The sequence below is a fragment of the Myxine glutinosa genome, chromosome 1 (genome assembly GCF_964187855.1).
Source record: "Myxine glutinosa chromosome 1, kmMyxGlut1.1, whole genome shotgun sequence".
Lineage (NCBI taxonomy): Eukaryota > Metazoa > Chordata > Myxini > Myxiniformes > Myxinidae > Myxine > Myxine glutinosa.
In genome coordinates this window covers 189915805-189933715 of record NC_136261.1, presented here as the reverse complement: position 1 = coordinate 189933715, position 17911 = coordinate 189915805, and the positions used below count along the sequence as shown (strand labels likewise).

General features: G+C 42.4%; 1 long non-coding RNA gene across 1 annotated transcript in view; it reads right to left on the bottom strand.

Annotated features, from left to right (window-relative positions):
* LOC144889768 (uncharacterized) overlaps window positions 1-1748 on the bottom strand; it is a 37765-nt gene extending 36017 nt beyond the window's left edge. The window contains exon 1 of the long non-coding RNA XR_013622057.1: window positions 1682-1748. This is a non-coding gene — a long non-coding RNA (uncharacterized LOC144889768). The remainder of the gene's footprint in view (window positions 1-1681) is intronic.
* Between the last annotated feature and the right edge of the window lie 16163 nt (window positions 1749-17911).

The following is a 17911-nucleotide window of genomic DNA, read 5'->3' as shown; positions in this document are numbered from 1 at the left end:
AGATGAAGCCCTACTCTGGAGGCCTCTGGCTAACTGCATATTGCAGCTTACATGCAAGCTGGGTTACGACTGAGAACTTTTCTTGATGAACCCTCATCAAATCGATTCATCCTTGCTGCCCACCTTTTACCAAGGGGTGATGAACGCCTGGCAAGCCCTGTCCTTTTCCCGTGAAATGGCAACATACAACATGGAAATGTTGTTGAATGAGCCCCTATGCTACAACCCCTTCCTGGAAAACAGCTTGAATAATAGGGGACTCGTTCAACGTTTTGTTGATGCCAAGCTGCTGCGAGTCAAAGACCTCATGACAGAGTCTGGGAGCTGGCGGCTGAGTGCTGCCGCTGTGGCACAAAAAACCGGAATAAAATCTGTCAGGATCATCTCTCGGTTCCTTCAAGGGATATCCACAACGTATCGTAATACCTGCGAGGAACTTGGCCCTTCCCCCGAGGAAACAGCGGGTGACTTCCCCAAACTCCTAGTCTTCAGCCCGCCACTTAATCTGTCCCCTGGCCTGAACAGCCCTGATGATACTGCATTATCCCTTCCCGCCTTTCCAAAGAAAACTTTGTACAACGCGTACGTTAAAATTTTATACGCAAAAACATTTTCTGAGCACCCGAGGCTTCGATGGCGGGATGTTTTACCCCCAATACCCCCCAATTGCCCCAATTGGCGAAGTTTTTATCTCTTGCCTACTCCAAAGTATGTTGGAGATATTCAATGGAAACTTGTACACTGGATTTTACCTTATAATGTTTTACTGAACCGGTTTTCTACTGCTAACTCTAATCTATGCCCTTTCTGTGCATCCATTGAAACCCTACCGCATATATACCTTGAGTGTGAACGATTGCAACCTCTTTTTACATTCCTCCAGGAACGCTTTGTGAAGCTTGGTTCCCTCTTCAATCACAATGTTTTTATTTATGGTGTTTTAGGACCGTCTTCCCTTAGAAATGTGGTTTTAATGAATTTTTTAATTGGCCAGGCCAAGTTTGCAATTTATAAATCCAGGAAGAAAAAAATGGGAAACGCTTCTGACTCGTCATGTGATGTACTGCTCACCCTTAAGGCTCTTGTAAATGCAAGACTAAAGCTAGAGTACCGGTTTTTTAAAATGAACAAGAATTTAACATGTTTTAAAGAAAAGTGGGTTTTTAATGATGTCATATGCACACTTGATGATGATGACTTGATAATAACTTTTCCTTGAGAACATTTTTATTGTGTTTTGTTTCTTTATGACTGAACATAACTGATTTTCTGTACTCTTGTAATAAAAGGAAGAAACAGTCAGTCTCTCTGTGTTCTATGCATGGCCACATATTTTAAATTACAAACTCTGAACTCGGGGTGCAACTATAACTTTGTCGGCAAATTGAGTAGCAGCTCACTGGTAATTGGGGCACTGCATCAGCGGCACAAACGCACTTCCAGAAAAATGATGCAACCAGCAGCCAGAGGTAACAACAACAAAGCAAGTATCCGGCACACACTAAGTTTACAATATATCTGTTATAGCCGAAGAAAGGTTTCCCACCACTGTACCCATCTTGAGCCAAAACATTTCATGAGCTACATTTGAATGTTTGTCGAAATGTTTGATAAACTTTTAGGAAAGGTGAAAGAGTTAGACAGTACAATGTACATATGTGAGAGATACAATCCCACTTACAGCTTGGTGAGAAGGAGCAGTGGTTCTCATGAGATGATCGGGTCTGCTCACATTGGCTCGATGTTCATCAAAACTGGTGGACATTGTCGAAATTAGATCAAATGATGTCAGTTACAACTGTCATTCAAAATACTGAGATTTTTTTTTCATGTCAACACCATCCTTACCTGTCTGTCAGCTACATCTGTCATTCTGAGAATGTCAGTTATAAAATGATAATAATCTGGACTAGCTTAACACATGCGGATCAATCTGCCTATTCCTGGAAACGATGACGCATAGAAGATGGAGATTAAGCAGATCTTTTTTCGAAACGAATACCACTAACATTGTTTGGAAAAAACAATTGCCTTGCAGACAGCTTGTAGTGAATGTAAACAGTATATCGGGTCTGCAAAACGACCTCGAGAAATAGCGGGAGAGGGGGCCGCAATTCAAACCGGTACGGGGATAAAGAAAACCCATGAATAATATGGACAACCATAAAGAACAGCAGGACGTTTTTGACCACATGAACGAGGATCCGTAGGGTTCGGCCTAGTTCGCTCACAATGGCGGTTGCCCTGCTGTTGACGTGTGGAATAAGCGTTAAGTTATCCCAGTTCTGGCCGGACTGGTTTATCCAGCTGCCTCACAGCCTGCAGTGCACGACCCCCTCAATTCTACGAACAAATCACAAACTCTGGCACAATGAAGTAACGAGCTCTTCACCAGAACCACCTCTCCTCGATACTCCTACAATCTTCACCCCTCAGACAAAATTTTTACCAATGAGATCCGCACATGGATCCCAGAAAACCAGGCGACACGGCTTGGAGGAGAGTGTGCACACCTGTAGGCCATCCTGCCATCCCTTATTAAATATACACACACGATACTTATAAATTCAAAAATAAATATAACAAGTGCAGTCCACCGCCCCCATGCCAAATAAATAATATAGCCTCCAACACGCGACATTGCCGGGGAGCCTCCGGTGCCCCCAGACTGCCGCCATGCAGCACACAGACATAATTGGGAGGGAGAGATGTACAATAAATTGATTGATTAATTGCGTAATTAAATAAATAAATAATAATCATAAAATAATGAATTTCTTAATCAATTGGACAATAGCATACCTAAACCACCAGTGTTTCATCCGAAGCTGCAACTTTTTGAAAATTAATTAAATAATTGATTAATCAAAATTAAATAATCAATTAATCAAATTTAAATAATTAAATCATTAATCAATAAAAAAAAATTGATTCATCGATTAATCAAAAATATCCTTTATAGCCACATCACTTGGTCACTGTCGTGTCCGAATATCAGCTTCCTAGCTCAAAAGGTGCCTGAGATATTACCCAGATGAGAAAGAAAATAAATAAATGATTATTAATTAAAATAAATAAATGATGATCGTAATATAATTAATTTCTTAATCAATTGGAGAATAGCATACTTAAACCACCAGAGTTTCATACGAAACTGTAACTTTTAGAAAATTAATTAAATACTTGATTAATCAAAATTTAATAACTAATTAATCAATTTAAATAATTAATTGATTAATCAATCAATAAAAAATTGATTCATTGATTAAGCAAAAATATCCTTGATATCCACATCACTTGGTCACTGTCGTATCCAAATATCAGCCTCCTAGCTCAAAAGGTGCCTGAGATTCAGACAAAAAAAAAAAAAGAAAAAAAAAAAGATATTACCCAGATGAGAAAGAAAATAAATAAATGATTAATAATTGAAATAAATAAATGATGATCGTAATATAATTAATTTCTTAATCAATTGGAGAATAGCATAGTTAAACCACCAGAGTTTCATCTGAAACTGTAACTTTTTGAAAATTAATTAAATAATTGATTAATCAAAATTAAATAAATATTTAATCAATTTAAATAATTAATTGATTAATCAATCAATAAAAAATTGATTCATTCATTAATCATAAAATATCCTTGATATCCACATCACTTGGTCACTGTCGTGTCCGAATATCAGCTTCCTAGCTCAAAAGGTGCCTGAGATATTACCCAGATGAGAAAGAAAATAAATAAATGATTATTAATTAAAATAAATAAATGATGATCCTAATATAATTAATTTCTTAATCATTTGGAGAAGCGCATACTTAAACCACCAAAGTTTCATCTGAAGCTGTAACTACTCTGGACATGCTGCTTCTGCTTTCTCAACAATGGATGGAGGTCCTCAACGCCAAACAGGAAATTAGAGCTGTCTCCCTTGACATTTCACGTGCCTTCGATACGGTCTGGCACCCTGCTCTGCTCACCAAACCCTCCTCCTTTGGTATCCATGGAAATCTCCACGCATGGCTGGCGGACTTCCTCTCTGGTCGTAGTCAACGTGTGGCCCTGAATGGGTTTCTCTCATCTCCTCTTCCTGTTCAGGCTGGAGTTCCCCAAGGTAGTGTTCTGGGCCCTGTGCTTTTTCTGGTCTTCATCAATGATCTCTCTGACTCTCTTGAAAATCCTCTCTATCTCTTTGCTGACGACTCTACTCTCTGTCGCTCCATTCCTCATCCCTCAGATCGGCAGTCTGCAGCCTCCTCACTCTCTGCAGACCTAGACAAAATCACAGACTGGGTAAACAAATGGAACATGTCTTTCAATCCTGACAAATCTCACACTCTTACGATGTCTCTCCGAAAAGACCGACTGGAAAACCCTCCCATCCACTTTCTGAATAATCCTCTCCAAGAAGTTCTGTCACTCAAGCTTTTGGGTCTCACTATTTGCCATGATCTTTCCTGGGAAAACCACATTTCAAATCTGGCCTCCAAAGCCAGTCGCCGACTGGGCATCCTCCGTCGTGCGAAGTCCTTCCTTGGCACACCTGAGCTCCTCACCACATACAAGGCTTTCATCCGCAGCTCTATGGAATACTGCTCTCCCCTCTGGTCTGGTGCTCCTGCCTCACACCTAGCCCGTCTTCACGCTGTTGAAACCAAAGCGTTCAGAATCATTGGAATCTCCCGCGATGAAGCTAACTCCAAGGGCCTTTCACTCACTCACCGCAGGCAGGTTGGTGGTCTTTCCGTCTTCCACCGACTCCTCTCTGGCCTTGCCCCCCCCAGCCCTCTCTGGGCTCTGTCCCCCAAATATTCCTACAGATCGCACAAGATCTGCCTGCAACCCTCTTATGGTTAAACTGCCAAAATCAAGACTTTCTGCTCACCTTCACTCCTTCATTCCTCTTTTCTCCCGCCTCTGGAACAAACTCCCTCACTCTCTTCAATCCCACTCCACCCTCCAGGTCTTTAAAACAGCTGTTCACCACCATCTCTTATCCTACCCCATCCAAAACCTTGATCTTTTCTACCCCCGCTAATTTCGGTCCCCTTGTGTTTTATACCTCTCCCCTCCCCCCCCCCCCCTCCCCTTCCCACGCCTCCTGCCCCAAGCCCTCTCCCTCCCACACTTCTCCCTGCTCTGAAATGTTGTGGTTGTGTGCTTCCCCTTCTCTCCCCATCTTGTCTTCCGCTCCCTCTTTTTGTATATTTTGTTTGTCTGGTTGATTTGTTTGTGAAATAAATGTTAGTTCTTTCACGAGCCTCGATTCAGTATACAAAAAAAAAAAAAAAAAAAAAAATCAAAATTTAATAATTAATTAATCAATTAAAATAATTAATTGATTAATCAATCAATAAAAAATTGTTTCATTGATTAATCAAAAATATCCTTGATATCCACATCACCTGGTCACTGTCATGTCCGAATATCAGCTTCCTAGCTCAAAATGTGCCTGAGATATTACCCAGATGAGAAAGAAAATAAATAAATGATTAATAATTCAAATAAATAAATGATGATCGTAATATAATTAATTTCTTAATCAATTGGAGAATAGCATAGTTAAACCACCAGAGTTTCATCCAAAACTGTAACTTTTTGAAAATTAATTAAATAATTGATTAATAAAAATTAAATAATTATTTAATCAATTTAAATAATTAATTGATTAATCAATCAATAAAAATTGATTCATTCATTAATCAAAAATATGCTTTATAGCCACATCACTTGGTCACTGTCGTGTCCGAATATCAGCTTCCGAGCTCAAAAGGTGCCTGAGATATTACCCAGATGAGAAAGAAAATAAATAAATGATTATTAATTAAAATAAATAAATGATGATCGTAATATAATTAATTTCTTAATCAATTGGAGAATAGCATACTTAAACCATCAGAGTTTCATCCGAAGCTGTAACTTTTTGAAAATTAATCAAACACTTGATTAATCAAAATTTAATAATTAATTAATCAATTTAAATAATTAATTGATTAATCAATCAATAAAAAATTGATTCATTGATTAATCAAAAATATCCTTGATATCCACATCACTTGGTCACTGTCATGTCCGAATATCAGCTTCTTAGCTCAGAAGGTGCCTGAGATATTACCCAGATGAGAAAGAAAATAAATAAATGATTAATAATTGAAATAAATAAATGATGATCGTAAAATAATTAATTTCTTATGCAATTGGAGAATAGCATAGTTAAACCACCAGAGTTTCATCCGATGCTGTAACTTTTTGAAAATTAATTAAGCAATTAATCAAATAATTAATTCCCTCCCAAAGGAGGTTTTCCAAGTTGGACAAACTCCGTGTTACGGTGTATAAAATAGCTTCTTGTTGCATTTAATGGAGCACACCTACAGGAAGTTAAACCTTTCACTCACTCACCGCAGGCAGGTAGGTGGTCTTTCCGTCTTCTACCGACTCCTCTCCGGCCTTGCACCCCCAGCTCTCTCTGTGCTCTGTCCCCCAAATATTCCTGCAGGTCGCACAAGATCTGCCAGCAACCCTCTGATGGTTAAACTGCCGAAATCTCGGCTCTCTGCTCACCTTCACTCTTTCATTCCTCTTTTCTCCCGCCTCTGGAACAAACTCCCTCACTCCCTTCAATCCCACTCCTCCCTCCAGGTCTTTAAAACAGCTGTTCACCACCATCTCTTATCTTCCCCCATCCAAAACCTTGATCTTTTCTACCCCCGCTAATTCACCCCAGATCCACCTTGTTTGAAATTCCAACTTCTTTCCTGGAAGTCCTGGCAGTGTCTATATGTTTTATACCTCTCCCACCGCCCCCTTCCCATGCCCTCCCCCCCCCAAAGCCCTCGCCCTCTCTCAGATCTCTCGATGTCTCCATGTCTCTCGGTCCCTGCTCTCAAATGTTGTGTTTGTGTCCTTCCCCCTCTCTCCCCATCTTGTCTACCGCTCCCGATGTTATATGTTTTATGTGTCGGTTTGTCTTTCTGTGTGATTAATGTTCGCTCTTTCACGAGCCTCGATCTTGTATACAAAAAAAAAGAAAAAAGAAAAAGAAAAAGAAACTACAGTATTCAGTCAGTTCTGTCCAATTTATGATTACCTTTTAAAACAATCGCTACTGTTTTTTAACACGAAACTGAAAGAAATTTGGAGGAAATGCAATGTCCTTGTGGCATTCTGTTCATCACGCCCCCCACAGACGAATGGATCCGAGCCGTCTCGACTTGCTAGGCCTCTAGGTAGGCCGCTAGCTAGGCTGCAATGACATTTAGCTAATAAATGTGCTTTAATGAGCCTTTACAAATGATTAATGTATCCCAATGCCTGTCCGATTTTTCTATACCCATCGTGGACTGCATATGGTTGGTTTATAAGTTTTATGTTGGTGCCTCATAATATTTATGTGATTTTTCTCCCCGCCATCACTTCAAATCTGACGTGACGTATTGCCCCCGACACCCTTACAGCAGAATTATGACCTTTATTTGATGTATAACCCCATTCCTAACCCTTGCTAGCATTGTTTAATACTCGCCGGAGGGAAATTTGGAGAACATTGGACATACTAACACATGGGCGGTGTATAGGCTGAGTCACTGTTACACACACTTACTCGAAGTAAAAATGATTACAACTAGTTATCCAATTCTGTCAAGTCATGGCCAACTTCTAGTGACATTCATGATCCTCTCTATAAGGTCTCTTCTCTCTTCCTCTTCTCTCTCTTCTTTCTCTTCACTCTTCTTCTCTCTTCATCTTCTTTCCTCAAGCCTACCCAGCATGGTTGACTTCTTCAGACTTTCGTTTTCTGCACACGTGTCCAACCAAAGTATGACTGTTTCTCTTTTTGTATCAGTGCTTCTAATGTACATGTTGGTCGAATTTACTTAAGCACAGATTTGTTTTATCAAGCCTTCTTTAGTTTTTGCCAAACAAAGTGGTATCTACACTGTTGTAAAAACCAGAGTTACAACATTGTCTCAGATTGTGAGTTTAATTCCGAATCGATCTCTAGCAATACCTGTAAGAAAACCAACAAGCAACATATCAATATTCAGCATTCATAGGAATCAGTAATGGATTTGCAAACTAGCACAAGCAAGCCTGGAACAAAGGAATGATACGCACCATTTAAGTATGCACAACATTACACACAATAAATGTCACAGGAATGATCGTAGCACTGTCTGTCTGAGTTCTTATAACTGCCGCGCAGTGGACAGAAGCCGCATAACACCTGGGTTCAAACTTAGGCACAATTTCACGACATACACCATACCTTAGATTGTCGATACGTCTTCCTCCAATCCTGACTCCAGCCTCTATCTCATTCAAGTTAAATTTTGGTCAAAATTATTATAACCACAAATTAATCAGTCAATGATGGTGCTGGTAGGATGGCCGAGAGGTACGCACACTCACCCCTAGGTTGTCCAGCCTGGGTTCCACTCCTGACGCAGCTTTAAACTGTCATATCCTGGTGTTTCACAGTCAGGGTGATTCATCAATGTGTGTGCCATCCCGAGGATGGATGTAAAGACATCCCATCTGCTGGCATTAGTTGGTGGATGTTAAAGATCCCACGGGGTCCTTCGGGAAGAGTATTTGAGCTATCAACAGCACCTGGCCAAGCTCCAAATTCCTGCCCGAACCATAGACGAACGTCAGGCCTGGCCAGCCAGTTCGTGAAAGACCTGTGCACGCTGCCAACTGCACAAGAACATCGGAATATATTTTAACTTATTAATAACCTATGTTGTTGATGTCGGTAAAGTAACCTCACAGTAGGAATTTCTTTTCAATACCAATCCGGTTTTATAAAGTATAACAAAGCAAACCTACTTCAGAACAACTGGCCTGTAGAGAGGGCCAAACTAGTCAAGAGAAGCCGCCCTGGCAGAAAAACCCGATCTTGATCAGATAACGCGTGCTGCGGGCAGACACACATCACTAAACGTAAATGTACAAACATTTTGATGGAATTTGATCGTTGAGCCAGTTCGGTGTGTTGTTTGCTCTGTACGAACTCCTCTTGTTCTTATGCAGTCATCTCGCAGTTTTCTAACGAACTCAAATGGCAATTCAGGAGAACGCCGTTAATGCACAGCTGTTGCACAGTTGAGCAGAATGACCAAAAGAGTAAAAAAAATTAAACTGGTGAACAGCTTAGAGGTATTTCCACTCTCCTCTCGGATGTCTAACTTGGGTTTGAACGTCGATGCAGCTCTAAACTATCTCACTAGTTTGTCGCATGCATCATATTGCGTGTGCTGTCCATCGGGTGAGTGTTAATACAGATGATCCCTCTGCCAGCAATGGTTGTTGGTGGACTTTATAGATCCCCCGGTGTCTTTCATAAAGAGAATGGCGGTTATTACTTGCACCCTGCGCATATTACAAATCCCTGCTCAAACCACCTTCAGTCAAACGCCAGGTCTAACCAACCGATTTGTTAAAGATATTGTTACGTTTGTAGGGGCATAGGCAGTGATGCCTTTAGACCAGGTAGGTTTGTATTGATTTGTGTGCACCGATTGTCATGAAGAAGAAGAACCACCATGTAATAAGTAGGGAATTTGTTTAACCGGGATGGCAGATTAAGGTGTATCTTCGTCCCCATTACGAGTAATGGGGCATGTTAACTAGCTCAGGGATTATGTTAATTCCCTGTATGTCTTTCCCTCTGTGATTTATCCCTATGTCTCTTTTGGCTATCCGTTCCTTGGAAAGATTTTAATCACCAGGAACACGACAATATGTATTTTGCTGAGGCTGGTCAGGGCAATGAGGAGCAGATTCATCCTTTAAGAACAACGGGGTAGTTCACTCTCAAAGTAACCCTTCACCTGGCAATCATAACAAGCTCATCTGTCATATAGAAAACTTTGTAGTTCTTCCTTTTAAAGGGATTACAAAATGATCTCTCACATTCGATATAACTTGAGAGTTCAAGGCAGACATTCCTCTAGACCCATAAAGTGCATCGGGCCACGACTGCGGCAGAGACGTGTATGCAAATGAGTTTAAACTGACGTCAATCCAAAGAGCGAATCACGACCTTTTTAACAATGCATGGTACACGGGGTAACTTAAGAAAGTTTGCTTCTAATTGGGGGAGAAAAGCCAATAGCGAAAAAGCATTTTTGGCCTACTAACCAGTAAACCCAGCACTTTATGGGTTAAAAGGACAAGATGTGATGAAGGGCAGGCTCACAGAATCCCAAAGGTAGAGGGCGAATGGGTGATCCCAATGCCCCCAAAGTACCAAAAAGGCACAATTACATCTATATTATCAAAGGAGCCGTGTCTATCTGTATGTTTGCCATGCTATATGGTGAGAACGGATCAACGGATTCCATTGAGACCAACGACGGTGGATTCAGGGAACTCAAAGGAAGGTTTGCGGCACACACAAAAAAGAGGAAGGTTTGTGTATGGGTACATTGGTACACGTGGCGAAACTGCAAACGCCAACTTGCAACGCTGGTTATGCCTGCATCGAGGGCAGGATCCGAATCCGGATCTTTACCAAAATATAATCATTTCGTCCTTGTCACACACGCTACACCTTTGCCAAATTTCGTCCGAATCCATCAACAACTTTTTGATATATCTTGTTCACAAACGAACAGACAAACAAACAGACTGATAGACAGAGGTGAAAACACAACCTCAATCCACCTTTGGTGGCGGAGGTAAATTTAACCAAGGTGCCAAAACTCTTAATCCGCTTTACTTCGACAAAGCACCCCACCACAAGCAAACAGTCTCAATCGACCTTTATGGCTGCAGACTCAGGTTTAAGAGAAAAAACAGCCCTTCCATACATCTTTGAGCCTGCAACTATAGCTGGCAGTCCAACAACACTTTCTATTGCACACACATACTCTTCCATCTGTGTAGTTTTTTTCAACACAATATCTCACATCATGTTTTGTTGTTAAAGATTAAGCCGGTGGGTCGACAGTGGTATTCATGTTTGCTCCAGGTATGGTTAGCAGCAGCCACTCTAGCCTATTCTTGATTATCATTCCAAGTCAGAGGCATGGTTGTTTGCTAGTTAAATATATGAAATAAAAGTTGAAAAACACGTTATAAAAGGTCTTTGAGCGAACAATTCTTGCCCACTAACTTGTGTGCACTACATCAGCACACGAAGGGTGAAACATCTTGGGGTCGATCCCGGGAGATCGATTGGCTATCTGCATGTTGCGGGCCTGTTCGAGCAGAACTGACTGGGGTGGATCAACAACACCAATGAAGGGTGATTAATCAAAACAGAAGGAGCTCTACCGAGGCACCAATGACAACGCCACAGCCAACCTTGGAAAATAGTCCACGAGCACCCGCTGCCAAGACCTAGGCCTGAAAACAGTTGAACCTACCAGTCCAGAAACCCAAAGAAAAACAAAATACTAAAGGAGCAAAAGAAGGGTGGAAGGGGGGGGGGGGGGATCCAGATCCATAGAGGGCACCCCAGGAAGCCTTGCAGGACAAAGGGGTATGTGAGGGCTGGTTGAGGAGGTTGATCATCGCTGGCATTCCACACCAAACACCATCTTCATCGTGCTCGTTTTGGCTCTTGGGCACTATCATCTCACACCTGTTTCCCAACGTGGTCTATTTTGAGTCTGGTGTCCACCCTGTGCATCAGATAAGGGAAGTCTTGCCTACAATTGTTTTGTTCCATGAGTGTGCTCTGTGGCACCTAGTGGGATAGGGATTGCTTTATTTCCAATCATTGAACATAAGTTTGAATAATCCCATTTTCCTCTTTGTGTCCATTTGATTTGCTTGTTTCGTTCCATTTTTTGCTTATAGCATATTGTTACCTTCTTCCCTGTTTACTTTACAAATAAACCCTTTAAAAGGTAAGAACTCACTTCACTCACTCACCGCAGACAGGTTGGTGGTCTTTCTGTCTTCTACCGACTCCTCTCCGGCCTTGCCCCCCCAGCTCTCTCTGTGCTCTGTCCCCCCAATATTCCTTCAGGTCGCACAAGATCTGCCAGCAACCCTCTTATGGTTAAACTGCCAAAATCTAGGCACTCTGCTCACCTTCACTCTTTCATTCCCCTTTTTCCCCGCCTCTGGAACAAACTCCCCCACTCCCTTCAATCCCACTCCTCCCTCCAGGTCTTTAAAACAGCTGTTCACCACCATCTCTTATCTTCCCCCATCCAAAACCTTGATCTTTTCTACCCCCACTAATTCACCCCAGATGCACTTTTTCGAAATTCCAACTTCTTTCCTGGAAGTCCTTGCAGTGTCCATATGTTTTATACCTCTCCCACCTCCCCCCAAGCCCTCTCCCTCCCACAGTTCTCTCGATGTCCCTGCTCTCAAATGTTGTTTTTGTGTCCTTCCCCCTCTCTCCCCATCTTGTCTACCGCTCCCCTTATTTTGTGTTTTATGTGTCGGTTTGACTTTTTTTGTGATTAATGTTAGCTCTTTCACGAGCCTCGATCTTGTGTACAAATAAAAAAATAAAAAAATACCCATTTCAGCTATCTGTTTGCTTTCCATGTGTGTGTGTGACGCCATTATTTCGGCCCAATTGAAGCTCCTTGAAGAATAAGTAAAGTGAAAATTAATTAATTGAATGCAGAGCATGCAATAAAAGATCGTTATGTCCATCTCCCAAGTCTAACTCGGCACTGAGGTTTCTGTCTTAACTGGAGTTTCAGACGTCACATCTGGTAATCAGGGGTTTAGGATTAGTACCGACACTCTTCTCAAGGAAAATTTAAAATCAAATTTTGAGTGCAAAAGAGTTTTATTTTTATTTTCAATTTGAACGTACATTGGAAACATGGACAAAATGGCGGATGTCCACGTTATAACACATGGTGAGGAATGTGCTCAGAGGTGAGCCGGGGGTAGGGCCTAGTGTAGAGGAGCAAAGCATAGAGAGGGGGTCCCTCACTCCTCACGTCACTTAAAGCCCTTCTCCTTCAGGCGCGAGTGAATTCAGGAGTCTGGCACAGATTCCATCCAGGCCATGTTAGAACAATAAATGGAGCAAATACAGGGAGAAAAAAAAATAGCGAACAAGTAAAAAAAATAGACGATTGTGAGAAAAAATAGACAGAAACATTGAATAAAGTTGCAGAATTTGGGTAGCTTGGGAGCTGCACTTGCAGAATTTGAATGTAGGGTCCAACCACGGGTGCTGTGGTACAAACTGGGCTCTGCAGGGAGTCTGGTGGAGTGTAGCATCCCTTGTCCATCGGGGAGCCATCCGAGCGAGTATCTCAGGCTGGTAGGGTCATCGAGCCCTGGAGGGGATTGAGACTTCCTGGGGACCAAGGTGGTTACTCAAGGGCACCTGGCATGGTGCATCATGAGGACCACTAGGGGGAGGTGTTGCGGGTCACGCTTGGTGGCAGCACCACTGAGGGCCAGCAAGGGTTTGACATGGTGACCGCCCTGGCATGCGACCTGACAGCCTCTCCCTGAAGGTTTGGGACAGCTAGTATGTGGTGACCTGCCATGCTGTGCTGGTCTAACTTATGAACGTGCGTTAATCAGCATGGACTCGGTGCGAGTACAGCCACTGGCCAACAACTGGAGCATCTGTGGAGAGTTATTTAGTGCTTGGGAAAGGCCCACCCAGAGAGGCCCACCATAAGCTTCCATGTATGGTCCTCTGTAATTTATCGACTCAGTTGGGAAAGAGAGCCCTGGGTTTAATTTGGGATAGGAGACAGAGGAAGATTGGCTGCAGCAGGCACTGCTAGTATTGAACTGGCCCCCCAGTGGTAATTGGATTTTTGTTAAATTTACCTTTCCCCATTGTTATGACTTGCTGTGCTTTCGTTTGGGGATGGGGTAGGCAGGTGAGTTGGGAAATTGGTTTTGGGTGACTGGCAAGAGTGGCCATGAGAGCCGAGCACGTGGACCAGGTGGAAAGGGTTAAAATGTGTTCATATATGAATAAAGGATTGTTTTTTGTTTTGGTTATTGTGAATAGCATGTGATGATGATGGTGTGAGTTGTCATTTTCAACTAATTTCTTCCCTTCATTGGAATGCTTACTAAGCATTGTATGATAGCTGTATAGTCCAATGCGAGACCCACAGCATCTACCACAAGCATCACAGGTATAGACTGGTCCTTGCGAAGATGGACGTTGGCAGGTTTTCCTTTCTTTCCTCCGTTGTTTCTTGACAGCAAGTTTCACACATTCAAAGTGGTCCAGGCCTTTGCAGCAAATGTTACGCCAAGCTGACCTGTTTGGGGCCTGATGTTTCCAGGTGACAACTGAGATGGCACAAGACTTGAGTGTAGACTTATGGATGTCCTTATAGTGCTTTCTTTGTCAACCACGTGACCATTTACCAAATTTAAGTTGTCCATAGAAAAACACTCTTGGGATTATATGGTCTTCTATGTGTTTGAGGTATCCTTACCAGAGAAGCTGGGCTTGCTTCAGGAAATACTCAATTCCTTGGATACGACAATGGTCTACGATTGAGTCGTTAGGTATTCTGTCTCGCCAGGTGATGCCAAGAATCTTGGAAAGGCATCGCATATTGGATTGATTAAAGCCTTTGATATGATGACGATAGGGTGTCCCAGATTCACATCCGAATAGGAGTGTCAATAAGCCAATGGCACGATAGACACTGTCCAGGTGAATGCCACGTTCATGCCAAAGGTGATGTGTCAATCCTCCAAAGAACACACATGCTTTACCGAGTCTTGATGTTACTTCGTTGTCAATCATTGCTTTTTGAGAGAGGACACCTCCAAGGCAGCAGAACTTATCTCCAACTTTAAGTGGCATGTCATCTATTGTAATGGGCGGGTCCATTATATACGCACCTTCTGGTCTCGGCTGAAGCATAGCCTCGGTCTTCTTGAGGCTAATCATAAGGCCATAGCGATGCGCAGGTTGCGCAAAGGAGTTGACAATAAATTGCATACCTTCAAGATTATGACTGAAGAGTGTGCTGGCATCAGCAAAAAGAAGACCACGGAGCAACATTTCCATGATTCTGGATTTGGCCTTCAGATGCTGCAAATTAAAGACACTACCATCGGTGCGAAACTGGATCATCACTTCCCGGGTGCAATCTTCAAAGGCATAATGAACATAGAGGACAACACAATGCTAAATAATAGGGGAGCTAGGACACAGCCTTGCTTTGTACCGTTGGTAACAGGAAATGACTCAGAAAGGCATCTACTATCCCTCACACGAGCCTTCTCTACTGACCTGATCAAACGCTTTCGTAAGTTCGACAAAGACCACGTATAGATCGCAATGTTGTTCTCTGCTCTTCTCCAGAAGTTGACGAGCAGACAACATCATATTGGTCGTGCCAAGTCGAGCACGAAAGCCCCATTGGCTTTCTGGGGTGATGCTGTTGACAGTTGTTAGTGACATGTGAATAAGAATGATGCGGGCAAGTATTTTCCCAGCATTAGATAGAAGGGCCACGCCACGGTAGTTGTCGATACACGACCAATCACCTTTACATTTGTACAGGGGAACAATCGTGGCTTCTTTGAAGACCTGGCATACTGAATCCTCGTTCCAAATGGTGTTGTAAAGTTGACTCAGTCGGGTGAGTAGGTTGGCACCACCAAACTTGAAAACCTCGGAGGGGATACCATTGTCACCAGGGGGCTTTCCAGATGACATCTCTTTGATAGCTCTAGTGGTCTCAATTTTAGTTGTGAGGGCAAGGTCTTCTAATGTAGGCCACTGGGAAAGAGAGTCAATGGCTGTGTCCGAGATGGAAGAGGGGCAATTGAGGACACCCTTAAAGTGTTCGGCGTCACGCTCCAGGATCTTGTTGGGATCTGTGATAAGGTGCTGGCCATCTGAGCTACGGAGTGTGGTGATACCACGAGAAGATGGTCCATAGACTGCCTTTAGACCAACGTAGAAGCACCTGGAATTATTTGTATCGGCTGCCTCCTGAATGTCTTCCACTCTTGATGTCCACTCTTTCATGGAACGTAGTCTTGATTGTGTGAGTCGCCTAAGTTGCAGGTAAGAGGAGTGTTTGCTCACTGAGTTTTACGATATTGGAAGTGTGTTTTGGATTGTTATGTTGTTGGAAAATGAATCCTCTTCCGATGAAATGATTTCCACTCGGAACTGCATGGTGTTGCAGTATCTGCTGGTACTTTATTTTGTGAGAGTCGCATCAATTTTAACAAGTTTTCTGACACCAAAAACTGAGACAGTCTCAGAGCCTAACCGTGTTTAACAGTAGTCTGCACACATTGCGTGTCATAATGTTCTCCAGGTCTTTGGCGTATTAACTGGCGGCTCTTCGATCCAAAAATTTAAATCTTTATTTCATCACACCAGAGTACATTGCTCAGTCAACCCATCTTGGTTTGCCTTGCAAATTTCTGTCTTTTCACCTTATTTTGTGATCTTAGCAGTTGTTTATTTGCTGCAATAAGCCTTATGCGCACAGTGCTGGATGAGATGTTAATGTTCAGGCCTGCTCTCATTTAATGTGCCAGCTGCTAACTTTTCTTCTACCATGTAAGCTGAGCAACTTCAGGTGCTTGTCTTGCCTTGGGGAGGTTCTTCTGGGTCTTCCTGTCCTTTCCTGGTCTTGTACAGAGCCAGTTTCTTTCAGACATTGCAAAGTGTACCTCACACCATTGGAGGAGATATTCAGCTTTTCTGCTATTTTCTTCATTGTGTGCCCTTCTTCTCAGAGTTTGGATCTTCACACGATTTGAATTATTATCTACCGATATTGCATGCCTCCAACTTCCCACAAATGTTTAATGGGAACAGCACCAGAAAAGTGAAAATAACCCAAACTTTTGCATAGTACTGTATATTAGAAAGGTGGTGATTATGAGGGGGTTTGATGAGGGTTTTATGGATTAATGAATGGTGTAGAGTGTAGACAATATAAATGCAAAAGGGTTTTTCAGCAGAAAAGATAGTGATCACACCAGGGGCTATTGCCTGAAAATAAAGAACAGGAGAGATAGGACAGTAATAAGGCAGGCGTCTTTCAGTCAGAGAGTAGTTAATGCATGTGATGTTCTCCCTGGAAAGGTAGTGGTGGTAAAATAGGAGATGGTTTAGATTCGAATTAGATAGGTACTGAAAGGCATTGGAGATGGAGGGATACAGTGCATTCATAAAGTATTCAGACCCCTTCCCTTTTTTCACATTTTGCTATGTTGCAGCCTTATGCAGAAATGGTTTAAATTCATTTTTTCCCTCATCAATCTACACTCAATACCCCATAATGACAAAGAGAAAACAGGATTTTAGAAAGTTTTGCAAATTTATTAAAAAGAAAAAGCTGAAATATCACATTTACATAAGTATTCATACCCTTTGTTATGACACTTGAAATTTAGCTCAGGTGCCTCCCATTTCTCTTCATCATCTTTGAGATGTTTCTACACCTTGATTGGAGTCCACCTGTGGTAAATTCAATTGAATGGACATGATTTGGAAAGGCACACACCTGTCTATATAAGGTCTCACAGCTGACAATGCATATCAGAGCAAAAACCAAGCCATGAGGTCGAAGGAACTGCCTGCAGAGCTCAGAGACAGAATTGTGTCGAGGCACAGATTTGAGGAAGCGTCTCCTCAGTGAAAGACACATGAAAGCCCACAGAATCTTGTTTCTCACAGTCTGAGAGTCCTTTCGGTGCTTTTTTGCAAACTCCAAGCGGGCTTTCATGTGTCTTTCACTGAGGAGAGGCTTCCGTCTGGCCACTCTGTCATAAAGCCCAGATCGGTGGAGTGTTGCAGTGAAACTGAATACTTCCTTCTGAATACTTCCTTCTGGAAGTTTCTCCCATGTCCACGCTGGATCTCTGGCGCTCAGCCAGAGTGACCATCGGGTTCTTGGTCACCTCTCTTACCAAGGCCCTTCTCTCCCGATTGCTCAGTTTGGCCGGGCGGCCAGCTCTAGGAAGA